Here is a 14,627-nt window from a genome sequence, read left to right on the forward strand (position 1 = left end):
GCCTGGATCGAAGATGAGAAGTACCTGAAAGCAGAGGGGACAGAGCCTGGGTCACTAGCCAGTGACCAGGAAGGCGATGAGCAGATACCCACCGATGTCGGGTGATTTCAGGTGAAAGAGGTGAAGCTTGACTCTTCAGCCACGAGGACCAGGAGGCGTTGAGGACGACCAGGAGCTGGATTCGAGCTTTCCCACAAAGGATGTTGAGTGCTGCAGCGTTGGTGCCCAGATTGGACAGAACAAGCCTTGGCAACAGCAACCCACGCAGAAACAAGAATGATGCTTTGGTGCAGACCAGCAAGGTCTGTGGGACTCGCCACTTGGTAGGGAGTCGGGGCACGTCTGGAGCAACCAGGAAAGCCCAAGGAAATACAAAGCTACCCCCTCAGGGACCCACCAGTCAATGGACCAGGGATCGTGAAGGGACCTCGAGATGAAACACAAAATGGCGGCTCGCGGGTCACTCGGAATGACCAGGCCGACAATCTTTGGCGGATTCAGTGCTCAAGGTGGGGGCTACAAGTTAGCCCAAGCACGGCTTCAAGAGACGTCGAGAAGTCAATTCACTTGCAAAAGTGCACGGTGACCAGGAGTTCCGGTTCCATGCTACTCACGAGGGCTGCGGGTCTTAGCTTTGCTGGGGACTCGGGTCGGCCTCTGAGATGTCTGGAAATCCTCTTTCTGGGCTGCAAATACTTCGGAGTCCGGCGGGAGCTTCGATGATGCAGACCGGCGAATTGCTTCGTTGGTGCCTGCCAAGCAGGGGAGTCACTCCTTGACCCCAAGGGAGATTTCTTCAGTCCTCTGGTCTTGAGCAAAGCGTCGAAGGTCCAGGATTCTGCTTCAGAGTTTCGTCCAGGGTAATCTAAAGTCCTAATGGCAGGGGTCCCATACTTATACTAAGGTAGGGGGTTGGACATACTCTGGGGACCTACCTATGGGAGGGTTTGGAAAGAGGGGTGGCTACACCCATTTCCTTTATCCAGTTTCGCGCCAGAGCAGGGGCTGGAAGCCCCTGAACTGGTTTGAGCTGGACTATGCACAGGGACACCAAATGTGCCCCCAGTGCAGGACTTCAAAGCACTCAGAGAGTGCTCCCACCCAACCCCAATGCACATAAGCCTGTCTGGGAGGTGGTTACACCTCCCTGTGACAGGAAACCTATTGTCCAGGCCTCCCCTGCCAGAGTTTCGGTCAGCAGCAGGAGGCCAGACCCGTGTCTGTGGCTGCAGCATGCATTTTGTGTTTCTAGGGCTTTATTAAGTTTCTACCGGGTATACCAGTGCTGCCATACTCCCAAACTGGTCACTGGAGTGGGGGTATGATTCCAAGGTGTTTGACACCAAAAATGACATGTTTCCGTGCAGCCAGTCCAAAGTTAGCATTTACCGTTTAGTTATAATGCACTTAAGAGTATATGGTGAGGCTGCACTACAAACAGCATCAGAGAAGGGTCTCCGAACGCTGCAGAGAAGCTCTGCCCATGCAGGGGCACCCTCTCACATAAGAACCAAGCACTTTGCCTTCAGGATTGTTAAGGCCTGCCATAGGAGTGACTTATAGGTTTATATGTGTGTATATCTGGTGAGATATAGTGAACCTATATCTCAGTAGCGGGTGCATGCACCACCTTACCCATGCTGCAGTAGCAGACCTGTGGTGTCATTTTGGGTGGCTTTCCAGGGGTGGCATAATACATGCTTCAGCCCCTGGTAGGCCTCTGGGGTACCTATGCCCTGGGTACATAGTATACCATATACTAGGGACTTATAAGGGCACCTCAGATCCAATCTGATCCAATCTGAACTGTACCTAAAGTACATGGAATCATTTTAGAGAGGAAGCAGCTAGGCTGGGGCCCTGAATAGCAGGGTCCCAGTCAGACTAAAGTCGAAAAACAATGAAACACAAGCAAAAAGTGGGGGTAAACATGAGAAGCAGATCCTACTTCCTACATAGACCGCAGCAAAGTGTTAGACCTCTAGCACTGCTCATCCGCTGTGCTTATAGAGGTAATGAGGTAACCTGGTCCACTGTTGTAATATCTTAATATCTATGAAAAGGTTTGGTTTCACGACGGACTGCCATGAAACATAAGTGGAAAGTGGTTCTGAAATAAACCGCTCCATTGATGTAAGATGAATTAAGTGCTTTGTGAAGTGGACATTTGTGACACTAATATCCCTTCTGAGCATTGTTGCCTTTTGGAGCTGAAGTTTTAATGTAAAAGCAATGTCAACACAGATTGTTCCATGCTGGTAGCACATAAATGCTTCGAAAACTGCTCAGCTCGGATACTAATATATTACAGAGTGTAACTGAAGATTTCTTGTGTGGTCCACAGATGCATCTGCATAAGAGCCCCCTCTTTCTACAGACTAGGGACCTGGATTTTTGTCCTTTCACTCCATTTTTGCTCGTTTTTTGGTTATCACTGCTGTTCTTTGCCACAGTGTGGGCACTCCGTCCCTAAACATGTATCTTTAAATTGCCTATACCCTAATATGGTATTTAATTTTCCAGTAAAGCCAGGTTAAGTTCTGCAGAAAAAGCACCAGTGACATGGAAATTAAGTCATGTGTGGGTTGCAGTTTCTGTTTGCACCACTCACAAATAACTAAAGGCTATTGACTGAGAGAATACCATTGTACTATGGCTGGTGTTGAGGCCTCAGACGGCAGGTACAGAAAGTGCTAAAATCCACAGGAGCAAAGTAAGTGCCTTCCCTCTCCTCCGAGATAGCTCACTCCTTGGTTATGTAAACACAAAGAAGGGGGCAGTATCTCTAGGGAGCGGAGAGACAGAGAGTCGTCACCAGTGAGGGTCAGTATGGAATTTTCAGGGAGGCAGGGAGTGGCAGTGATGGGAACCTGCAGCAATGAGAGAAGGAAAAGAGGGACAGGTTAATTTCCAAGCTATTTCAATACGAACCCCTAACTCTTTGCTAGACGTATGTCTTGTGTACCCCCACACACTTACAATGAGACCAGCAGCATAGCCTTGTACTCAGAATCCTCCAGAAGGTATGTACACCAGAGTCTTTCTTTTTTACCATGCAAAGGGCTCCAGGTAAACTAGCACCATCAGAGGAAGTCTTTGATTTAGCAAGTAGAGTTGCAATGAACCAGGGCTTCACTACTCATTAGCGTGAAGAGGAAGGGATGCGTAAGGATACAGGAAGCCCCAAAGTCACACACCCATTAATATTCACAAGCTCACTTACTTTGTCTTGTGCTGGCGGTCAGAGGAAATGTGAGCGTGTTTTTCTGTGTTCGTAAGAATGCTCCCAATCAGGTTACCAATGAAAACGGGGGGAATCTCCAAGTACTTCCACTCCCCAGGTTCAGGAAGCTAGCGCGTAGCTGTTTGTGTCGGTGACGCCGCCAGGCGTAGTCTGTGTTAATAAAACAAACAAACAACAAAAAAAAGAAAACCGTTCAACGCGTCCTCCGCACGTCTTAAAGGTACAGCGTACCTAAATGTCCATAGCGCTTCTTCGCGCCGCGGCTCTCTGCCGTAACAGAAAAAAGGGTCCCAGATCAAATGGAGTCGGGGGATACGGGTCTTCTAGCAACGCTTCCGCGTGCTGCTTCACCCAGGTACTGCTATAGAACTCTGAAGCGCGATCTCACTCGCGTCCGTTATCCTCGAGGCGGGGAGGGGGAAACACCACGTTGCACGTCCTCGCGCTACAGCCCCAGGGAGTCTCCTCAACTCGCACAGTGGCTATGGGTGTTCCAAGAGTCCAGAAACAAGTCGAGCAGAATACACAACAGAGCTTCAGGAGGAGTTGTCCCGAAGCAGGGGAATTTGCACAGGAACAGGGCGTGGCTCCAACAGGAAACAAAGCCAAGCACCTGTGAGCAGGTGCTGCCGGCTTATAAGCTGTGCTAATCAGCTGATCTCCCCATTGCAGTCTGGGAAGGCACACAAGGTGAACGCTACTCTAGTGCATTGTGGGAAACGTAGTGTAAGAGTGTGCCAAAGGGAATGTCTACCTGTAACAGCTGGGCTGCAGTTTTACAACCACTGGTGGGACACATGGCAAGGAAAAGTTCTTACTACATGTAAGAAGCTGTCAGAACCGATTTTTTATGTCCCAACAGGAACATACTTTAATATAGTGGGTAAGCCACCTCTAACCAGGCCTTGTAATCCCACAGGGCTAGGTGGTTAATGTACAGAAGTTGGGCATATGAACCATTGCAATACCAACATACAACGAGCATTGGCATAGCTAATAGGTCTCGCCTTAGGGACCTTATAAGTGTTTAGTTATCCAGCACAATATCCTTGGTGCAACAATATCAACTGTTGCATGGCTAAACACTAATAAGGTCCCAAAGGCGAGACCTATTGGCTATGCCAATGCTTGTTAATTGTATATTCTTGCTCCAGCTCATACGCCTAGGTCGCTCGTGTTGCACTGCGTTGTGTATCTTGCCAAGATGGGGTTGATCTATAATGATTATGAATTTTGGGAGTACACTGAGGAAGAGTTGAAGAGTTTCTGCAGAGAAAGGGGGATACCAGTAGAAGGAAACTTCAGCAGCAAACTGTTCCTCTTTGAAGCAATCCGCAGGGGAGTAGTCCCAGAGTGTTTGGGGGACCCTGCAGATTACCCCTCCACCTACCTAAGTGATGGTTATGATGCCAATAGATAGTGAGGACCCCGTAGAGAGGGAGTCCCTTGCTGGGTCTTGTTACAGAGGTAGTGCCCAATCCCTTTCATGCCCCCCAGAGGAGTTGGTGGACAGGCAGAAGGAGAGGTAGCTTCAGCTGGCTTTAGAGAAGCTCAAATTGGAGCATTCCATGGGCTAGTGCAGCTGGATGTGGGGCACAGAGAGGCCAAGAGAGCCTTAGAGGAGAAAAAGGCATTGCTGGCTCAGTTGTTGAGTCTCAGGGCGGCGAGCCTTGAAGAGAAAAACCTAGAAACCGAAAGGGTCCTAGCGCAGGAGATAATGGCGGAGGCAGAGAGGGCCTTCGCCAGGGAGAAACTAACTCTTGAGGATATGTCCCCTGAGTGCAGTTTTAGTTGTCTGGATTTACCAGTGAGGGTGGGGTCCAGTAGTGGCAGCAACATGGAGTCCAGTGCAGGAAGTCCCACTCCTAGATCTCATGGTATGGTACCTGGTCCCAGGAAGAGGGACACAGGTTAAGGTTCAGGGGCAGTAGAAAACTGTCCCACCAGTCTTCGGGGGAGTTTGTGAATGAATGTTGTGATGCACTGGAAGGTTAGGTGATGGATAGCATGGCAAATGATTTTGAGGGGCTGTTCAATCTTGTTGTCAGAGAGCACATGTTCGGTAATTGTTTTCCGGGGTTACACCAACACCTGTTGGAATGTGAGTTCTCTGATCCCAGGGAACTTGCACGGGAGGCAGACCTTTGGATGAGTGCCAGAGGGTCTGAAGAGGCATTGGGAAGTGACCCTAAGAGGAGTGCCTCAGGTATTTCCCAGCCCAGAGTGGTGGGAGAGGTTCAGAGTAGCCCAGCTAGGTCCCAGTGTAGTGGGAGGGGTGTAGGGACTCACGTCCTGTCTCTGCGGAGGAGTGGGAAAGGGATGCATCCCAAGGTGCCCAAAACTCAGTCACAGGGCCTAGAGGGTTCTTAAGGGAACACCAGATAGGGAGCCTAGGCTGTACTGGTAGGCTGTCCGTTGAGGGGGATCTCCTAGTGTCAGGAGAACTTGGAGTGTCTGTAAAGTGGTATCTCAGATACCCAGGGCCAGGAAATTAAATGCTACTGGTGGGCTTGCAGTACTGACTGTGCCACCCACCAAAGCAGCCTTTCAAACCTATCTTAGGCCTCTGCCATTGCAGGGCCTGTGCGCGCAGTGTTACTGTCGCTGTGACGTGGCTCGCAAAGTGGTTGCCACGTCTGTGACCCCCCCTTTTACTGCGTGTCCGTCACCCCTAAGGTAGGCCCTAGCTAGCCCTATGGGCAGGGTGCATTGTAGGTAGAAGGTAGGACATATACCTTAAGTGGGTGACATGTCCTGGTAGTGACAAACAGCCATTTTGGTTTCTCACTGCTGTGAGGCTGCCCTCTCATAGGAATGAATTGGGGATTCCCTGATAAGTGTTTCAGTGGTAATTCCTGACATGAGAGGAGCAGCAGGGTCAAGTTTTGTATATTTGGAATAGTGATAATGAATGCTGCGTAATGGTGTGTGCATATTTATGATCACTATTTTAGAAATGCCACTTCTAGAAGTTAGGAATAAACAAAGGGGTTATCGTCCATGCGACGCCAGGTATGGACATATATTTAAACAACAAGAGAAAAAGGAAACCTGGCTGAAGTTGGCATTTCTGTGTGCTATGTGTCTCTGCCTGCCTGATGTGTATTGCATGTCTGGCTCTGGAGTGACAGGGGCTGGTGAGGTGTGTGGCTCCAGGGAGGGCAGGGTGAATCCGCGCTAGGCTGAATAGGAGATCTGCATTTGGAGTCGTGGGAGGAGTGGTCCCCTGACCCTGAATAGGTCTGTGCCTGCCTGGGTAAATGCTGATTTCGCCCCCCTGTGGTGTGTCTGATGGCCGAGCCCCCACCTGACAAAGGAGGGTGTGAGCACTGTACACAAAGTGCTCCAGTACCCCCCAGAACCAGTTAGATTGGTTCCCCAAGCCCTGTGCCAGGGCAGAACAAAGAGAAAACCTGTATAAATATTGGGGCTGTGACCTCATGTTTTTGTGCTGTTCTGGGGTGTTGTTTGGACCTGCTGGGCACCAGGAGGAACCGCCACGAGGGACTGCCCTTCTGCTGGAGGGCCCTGTGAGCTGGCCTGCCTGGGCCCAGCCTTGCTTTCTGAACTCTGGTTCTAGCGCTTCATGAGCACTGCATATGTACTGCTGGAACCCCGGAGAGGGGGACTCCGACTTTGCCAGAGGATGAGAGGAGCACTTTAGCCCTGCTGCGCTGGGCTGCAAAGTGCCCTGAGAGAATCCCAGCGTAGGGATTCCCCCATGGTCCTTCGGAGAAGCGGGAGCCTACCCCGCATTCTGTTCCACTCTTGGATCGGGAGCCTACCCTGCATTGTGGTGGAGCAGGAGCCTACCCTGCATTTTGGTACTTCCAGGAGAATCCCGGCAGAAGCCTACCCCGCATTCGTGCACCAGACTGCCGCCAACGCGACATGGAAGTCAGGCTAATTTGTGGCAAACCAATAAGGAGCGGTCCTGGAGAGATAGCCTGGAAGTCAGGCGAAGGTCGAGCCTGACTAAGGGCGGGGGCTCCTTCCGTGAAGAGAGCCGTGGGAGACTTTGCTCCATGTCCTGCCCCTTCTGGTTCCCTTGAGGACGGAGCGGCTGTGCTGCGTGAGTGCAGCCCCCAAAAGCATGAGGAGAGGAGATGGCCCAGTGCTTGTGCCCCCAAGGGGACCGGAGGAGTCAAGAAGAGCCCCGGTGAGTGGGGGCTCACATGGGACAGTTGGTGCCGGCTGTTACACCGTGTGCACCCAGGATGAGGAGCCCCGGTTAGTGGGGCCAGTGAAGGGCACTGCGGGTGCCTGAAAAATGAGCCCTGGTTTAGGAGGGACTTCCAAGGCACCGTTGGTGCCAGTGCTTATTTCACAGCTGCACCACGAGAGCACGGGCAGCTGCAACGTAAGGGCATTCATTTCTTTAAGGAGCTCAGGGTGGGTTGCACCCACACCCTTCTACTTTGCGCACGTTGTGGAGGCTACATTGGTAGCCGGTGTAAAGGACTCGTGAGGGCTAGATTGCTCAAAGGGGGCATTGCGAAGCGAGCCCAGGACCGGGCCCCCGCTGGAGAGTGTCCTGACTTGGGGATGACGACAAAGTGTGCACACTAATGAGATTGCTACGTGCACTAGCTGTTGGTGTCTAGGCCATACCATATTGAGCTATTGCCTAGGGTGTAGTTTTATCCCTAAGGGGCATGATATGTTTGTAATGCATAATGTGTTTATGGCTAAGGTGATTGTGCATACTGTGTCTATGCCTAATGTGATACTGCTGAGGTCAGTATTTTACCAGTAGTTACTGGTTGTGCTATTACTTGCATTCTGATGGTTCTGACAGTGGCCCGATTGGCCCTGTGTTGTATATAATCCCTGTAAATTACTACCTGGTGCCAGTTAGCACAGTGTAGATGTGTGGTTATAATCTAATATGTTTATGATAATACAAAGGCTATTTTTTTATATAACCTGGTGTGGAGTTTCATTTGTAGTGTGCCTAGTGTATTGCTGCTGTGTGTGTGTGTTACGCAAACGCTTTACACATTGCCTCTGGGATAGGCCTGACTGCTCGTACCAAGCTACCAAGCAGGTGAGCAGGGGTTATCTTCAGCGTGTAACTCCCTTGCCCTGACTAGAGTGGTGGTTTCTGCGTGGCTTAGGCGCTTGCCCTAGCCAACCAGAAATCCCATTTCTAACATTGTGTAACAATTTAACGGAGAAAGCACATAGCCTGGGGTCCTGATTAGCAGGATCCCAATCATACTAGTCAAAAACAGTGAAAAATCAAGCAAAAAGTGGGGGTAACCATAAGAAGCAGATCCTACTTTCCTACACACGTCTCTCTTGCTCTTGTAACCTCACCCAACATGCCCGATGGCTGACTATACCCCTTTGCCGATGAGCACTCAGACCTCACCGTGCTGTGTGCTCCCTCTCCACTTCTGCCCTATATGACCTGTGCAATTCCTATCGCCCTAAGCCTCTAACGGATCACCTCCCTTACTCCACCATCCCAGTATTTGTGGCCGTTACAGTCCCTTCTACTCCCCCCTCACCTAGACCCCCTGCACACCTCACCACCATCCACTCCCTTAAACTTGCTATGGATAACCCTGATGGAGCAGGTTTTTGAGAAAATAAAACCTGCTCGGATTAAACCCTCACTAACATTATCAACAGTGTGCTGTGAGAAAATATTAATAAAAATGCTAAATTAAGGGAAAATGCTTTTACACATGTGTGAACTAATGCGTGAACTAATGCATGGAACTAGGCTGCAACTGCTGTTTTTCGCTTTCAGAAAAATAGACTAATGCTGCTTTTGTGCACGTTAATAATATTTGTTAGGAATAGGATGGGTTAGTGCAATGCTGGGATGGTGTACAATACAAAATCGCATTTCATGAAAGTAATAATGTTTGTGTTTTGTTCATCGTGAAGAAACCAGCATGGGCCTACTCTTCTGCTTCTTCTAACTTTTGTAAAATGAACAATAAAAGAAAATGAAATAAGCTCCGAATGAGAGATGGAAACGCAAAGGCACAGAGTGACCTTCATGATGTGCTGCAGACTGCCAAGCTACGGAAGAATACAATGAGATATCATTAGAAGCGATGCAACTTACTTATGAGATGGCAGAGGCAAAACAAAGAGAGCGTGAAAGACTTGCTACATTCGATACATGTATTGCTCTTCAGGAAATTCGTGCTGATATTATGTCCAAAAACGTTTAGTGGGTAAAGGATGTCGTTATGTTGAAAGTCTAAAACAATAAACTAATGAATAAAGGGATCACGCTGAGAGTGGTGTGACAGAACACCCCTGTCCTTAGCCAATGAGAGTCAGAGATTTTACGAATACTGAAAAAAATGTGGGTTGGACATTTAGGTTTTAGGGTATAATTGAGGTGTTCTGGGGGGTGTGGTTTGGAGTAGGTTCGGTTGGTGTTAGCAAGCGGGAGATCGTTGCTGTCGTTGGTTTGCTGTATCCAGATAGAGGCCTACCTGTTTCCTGATTCCTGACTTAATCTGTGCCATTCGACCCTTCTCGAAGGCCTTGCTGCTCTACTTGCAAAGTGGGGTAGATTTCCCTGTTTTCTCTTGGGTTAGTATAATAATCTGAGTTTGCGTATTCTTTGCCAATGTATTTTTGTCTCTGAAACTTTTCTCTCTTCGTCTATCCACTCCTTCAATGCATTGTTATTTGATATGAGTTTGCTTTCTCCATTGCAAATATAAGTTCACTGTGATAAATCATGACTTGCATTGTGTGACTGTACTTGATGAGCATTCATTTTACATTATTATGATAAACATTTAACATTATACATACTGAGTATGTTATTATTTAGTAGAATAGTTAAGTACATAATTATCACTATCAACTCTTCAACTTTAGTATCTATCACCACAAATGTACTGTAGAGAGAAATGCAGGTTCTAAATGTGCCAATGGTAAGTTAGGTATAAACTTGCATCACACTGAACCCCAGCGTGAAGGGATTAGTTGGGTAGTGTAAATGGGCCTATGTATTTGAAAAATTATTGATCCCTGATAGCTGGATAGGTTTTGGTAGCAGTGGATGCTTAATTATTGATTAGTTTGGTAATAATTATTGATTTATTGATTATTAATATGAAAAGTTAGAGTTTTTTGTTTTATGTTGTCTGGAAGTACGGGTACAGAGTTACCTAAGATCCCTGGATGATATTTTAGCCTATGTGGCAGAGGAATAGTGTGGAAAAGTATTCACACTGCAGTAGTACTTTGTCTATTGTTGTAATATCGAACAGCGAAAGGCTGATGATGGTATTTTAGTGAGTTATTCGTTTGATAGAAGATTGCTTGAATTAGTGAAGCGTCCACTTCCGAAACTCTGGCCTTACACAACGGAGTACCGAGACCTCTTTCTGTAAAGAAAGTCCTCTTCTGAAACTTTGGCTAGTATCCCTAGAGAAGTACCAAGTCTTCCTTTAACTTGATTGAGAGTAGAGTAGGGCTAGTCGTTATTTTTTACTATAAGCGAAAGAAACTCTTTTGAGATGTAAAACGGTCTCTTTTTCTAGTGGAGCAGAAAAAGTAGCATTGTTTTGCGTTGATTCTAATTAGAAATTAATTGAACAAACCTAGAAAAACATTGCCGTAATATTTTGTGAAGGGAAGGTCAGTAGCAGGAGTAATACTCACGTCACAAAAGGCAGCGCTGGCATTGGTCAGGCAGAGGGCGTGAAGTGAGCTGTGATTGGTTAGTGGTTGGGAGCTGTGCTGCTATTGGACAGAATAGTAGATACGTAGAGGACCGTGATTGGTTGATTGGAGTGAGTCGCGCTGGCTTTGGAGGAGCGCTAGCAAATAGAATAAGCAGAATTACGGAAGAATTTTTGTTTTGTTTGCTGAGATATTTAGCGTAAAAGAGTTGAAAAATGAAGATGGCAAACAGAATAAAAGATTTCTTTAAAAAAATACAAGCCAATAGTTACTAGAGAGGGGCCTCCTGTACATCCTCCAGGAACGCCTGCTTCTTTTGTCATTAGAACGTGGGTATCATACGTGCATATGTCTAGAAAATTGGATGAGTTATACAGAAGATGATGGAGTTTTAGCTTTTCTGGAGCATGGTGCATTTAATGTAAGGATTTTGGGGAATTTGAGAGGATGAATGAAGTCATTGAAACCAACTCCTAGATCTACGCAGTACGAAGCACTTGAGTGGGAACATGAGGCTTATAAAAGGGAGAGAGAGACAGGAATGGAATAAAGTACAGAGATATAATTTTGAGGTATTCTGAGGCTTGACGGGATGATCAAATGAAAAGATGGAGGAGAGATGTGTGTGCAGACGGATTATATCCAGTGATAGTTGCTGAAGATCAGACGGGAGGTAAATGTAAAGAAAAGAATAACATAGAGACTTCAGAACAAGATGTCGATTTGGATGTGATTGATGATGAGTTAATGGAAGACCTCCACCATATCAGGAAAGTTCAGGAGAAACAGTTCCAAATGCACCATTGATTGAAATACAAGTTCCTCAGGTTTCATAAGCTCCACAAGTTGCACAGGTTACACAAGTTCCAGTAGCTACACAAGTTTCATCAGGTACTTGAATGTTGCAGGAGAATGAGATTGATTTTTTGAATAAGGCGAGAGAGGAGTTAACTCAGAGAATTAGTCAGATGAGTTTGAATGCAGGAGCATTATCGGTACCAGTAATGATTGGTCCAGTAGTTCCATTGTATAGTGAGAATCAGAAAATATCGAGAGTACATGCATTGACAATTCCACTGAATAATGCCAGGAGCGTTTGTGGATCGGAACAAGTTGAGGTGAGTACTTATTAAATGATTGATCTTCCAATTAGTGAAAATGTGACTGAAACAACCAAAGAAGTATACAAATGGACCCTAGACAAATAGTACAAAATGCTAGAGGGACAGTTTCAGTGTCAGGGAGTTCAACAGGCCCTTCCCTTGAAGAGTTCGATGACTGGATAAGAAGAATGGAAAATAAAAAGTCTCAATTGAGTGTAGATGTAGCTAGGCTGAAAGTGGATCCAGAAGAGATGATTATTGGTACTTGTAATGAAAGGTCTCAGATCTTCCCTGGACCAAGGTATGTACCGTCACTTTCCCAGGGAGAGAATATCAGTTCCAAACTTATGGAATATAACATATACACAGCACTTCCTAAGGTGGGCAAACTTTCAACACTCCCCCAAAGGCAAGGCAAGAAAACAATATCACATGAGTCTCCTCTAGACCAAGGTAACGCACACAACACTTCTCTAGAGCGAGATATATTTTGCACATCAGTTGCCAGGAGTAGAACAACTTCCTATAACACAATTACCTGCTAGAAGGGAATTCACCCATCATTTTACAACAGAATACTTGGCCAAGAAGAGTCCACACCTCCTGCTACAAGGAAAAGACGAATTGGTATATCTGGGATATATTTATTAGTAAATAGCACCACGCAGTAAGCCAAATGCACCTATCATAGCAGACTCTAACATATCAATAGTATCATTGAAACACAATCAAGGCAAACATATATGTAGAAATATATATATGTATATAAATGTATGGAACCTGAAAATAAAGTTATAGTAAGCAAGAACAGTAGGAAAACTAGAAATGAGTGGAACACCTCACCAACTGTCTATCCATCCCGTTTCCACTTCGCCAAAGGGGAGTCCGGTTCTTCGGCCGAAACAGGAGACAGTAGTGACACTATACGCCCCACCACCACAGCTGCACGTCTGCCCTGTGATGAACTTCCACTGAACAGAACCCAGACACCTCATTTAGTACAAGTGGAGATGTAAGACGGAGCTCCTGGTGAGCCTCGCCCTCGTTTCCCATCAGAGTCCGTATCACTCTGCACCAAGGCCACAGCTTCAGCTGGCCAGGCGTCAGCTATGGCTTCAGAGCAGAGCGAGCACATTCCTCTGACATGATCCAGTTCTTTCTGGTCAGTAAAGTGCAAAAAACAAGTGAAAAGGAACACATGCCCTTCTCACCCAGTGAAGCTCAGAAAATGGCGACAGCACAGAAAATGGAGTCACTCAAGCATAAGCCTCTGTTCACGCAAAAGTGCAAAATTAGTATGCAAGATGACATAAGATCAGGCCAAAGCCAATAGCAAGCACTGCCGTTAAGCAAGATAAAGTCAGAAATCAGAATGACATGAAGCCATGTCAAAGGCAATAGTTCAACACATAATTCACATAACCCAAATAACACTATAGACTTTAACCCTCAGTATACAACATTGAGCACATGTGTGCACCCCACCCACAACACTGCACCTCAACATCCCATACCTTCTATTCTTAGCAAGACTATTCTACTGAAAAACACCAAGATTACAGGACAGAAGAGAAGCAGACATTTGCAGGGCCATCCTACGTTAAGGCTAGGGTAATATAACACACTACAGTCAGTACAAAATGGTGGTGGTTGAGGGTCATCATAGGGTGTCAGACAACAACAAAAAAAGACTTAGTCACTACAGTAATATAAATCCAGAGAAATTAAGTACGTGATGATGAGTTGTAGTTTTTGTGTAGAAGTATTACTTGGAGAGCAAAGAATTTGCACGAGAAGTGGGCAGAAGATGCACAAGAATATGGAGTTGACATAGAAAAGTCTAAAGTTTTGCAGAAAACATATAGACTGGATTTTACTGATAAAGATTTAGAGAGTTTGAATATACGTCTGGTTAACGATTGCAAATAAAAGAATTATTGAATGCTTTGAAGAAATGGGGCGATTTAGAAAGATGGAAAGGCAAATGGGCAAAAAAAAAGGAAGAAATGCTTGCGAGTAAAAATGTGGCTTCATTTCCATTAAGAGAAGCAGAACAGGCTGAATTTGTATGCCCAATGAGAGAAGTTCCAGGTGGTGGATATGTTCACGTTCCTTGGACAAGACAGGATATATTATCCTTTACAAATGATTTCCCTAGGTTGAGGGAAAAACCTGTCGAGTGGTACAAACAGGTGGAGAGGTTTGTGAAAGTTTCAAAAGTTTTGAGATTGTTGTTCCAGCTGATTTATGGATAAAGTGTAAAATTACTGTCTATTGGGCTAAAGAAGAATACCCTAGAGATGCAAAAACAGGTGCACCTTCAGAAGAGGTGATGAGAAAATATTATCAGGCAATCCCTTTTCTGAAAAGTAAGATTTCCCCAAAAGACACAGATTGGGTTAAAATTGACAGGACAAAACAAGAACCTAAGGAATCAGTACATGCTTATTATGAAAGTTTACTACAGGTGCTTAAACAATATAGTGGTTTCGAGAGTACAGGTGAAAAGATACGGGACATTTTGTATATAGGTTTGTTATTGGATTGAAACCTCAAACTATAACATGATTCAGCAACATTTCATTTGTTGGCAAAGTAAAGCAGTCGATGAGGTT

Source organism: Triturus cristatus, chromosome 8 (assembly GCF_964204655.1).
Source record: "Triturus cristatus chromosome 8, aTriCri1.1, whole genome shotgun sequence".
Classification (NCBI taxonomy): Eukaryota; Metazoa; Chordata; class Amphibia; order Caudata; family Salamandridae; genus Triturus; species Triturus cristatus.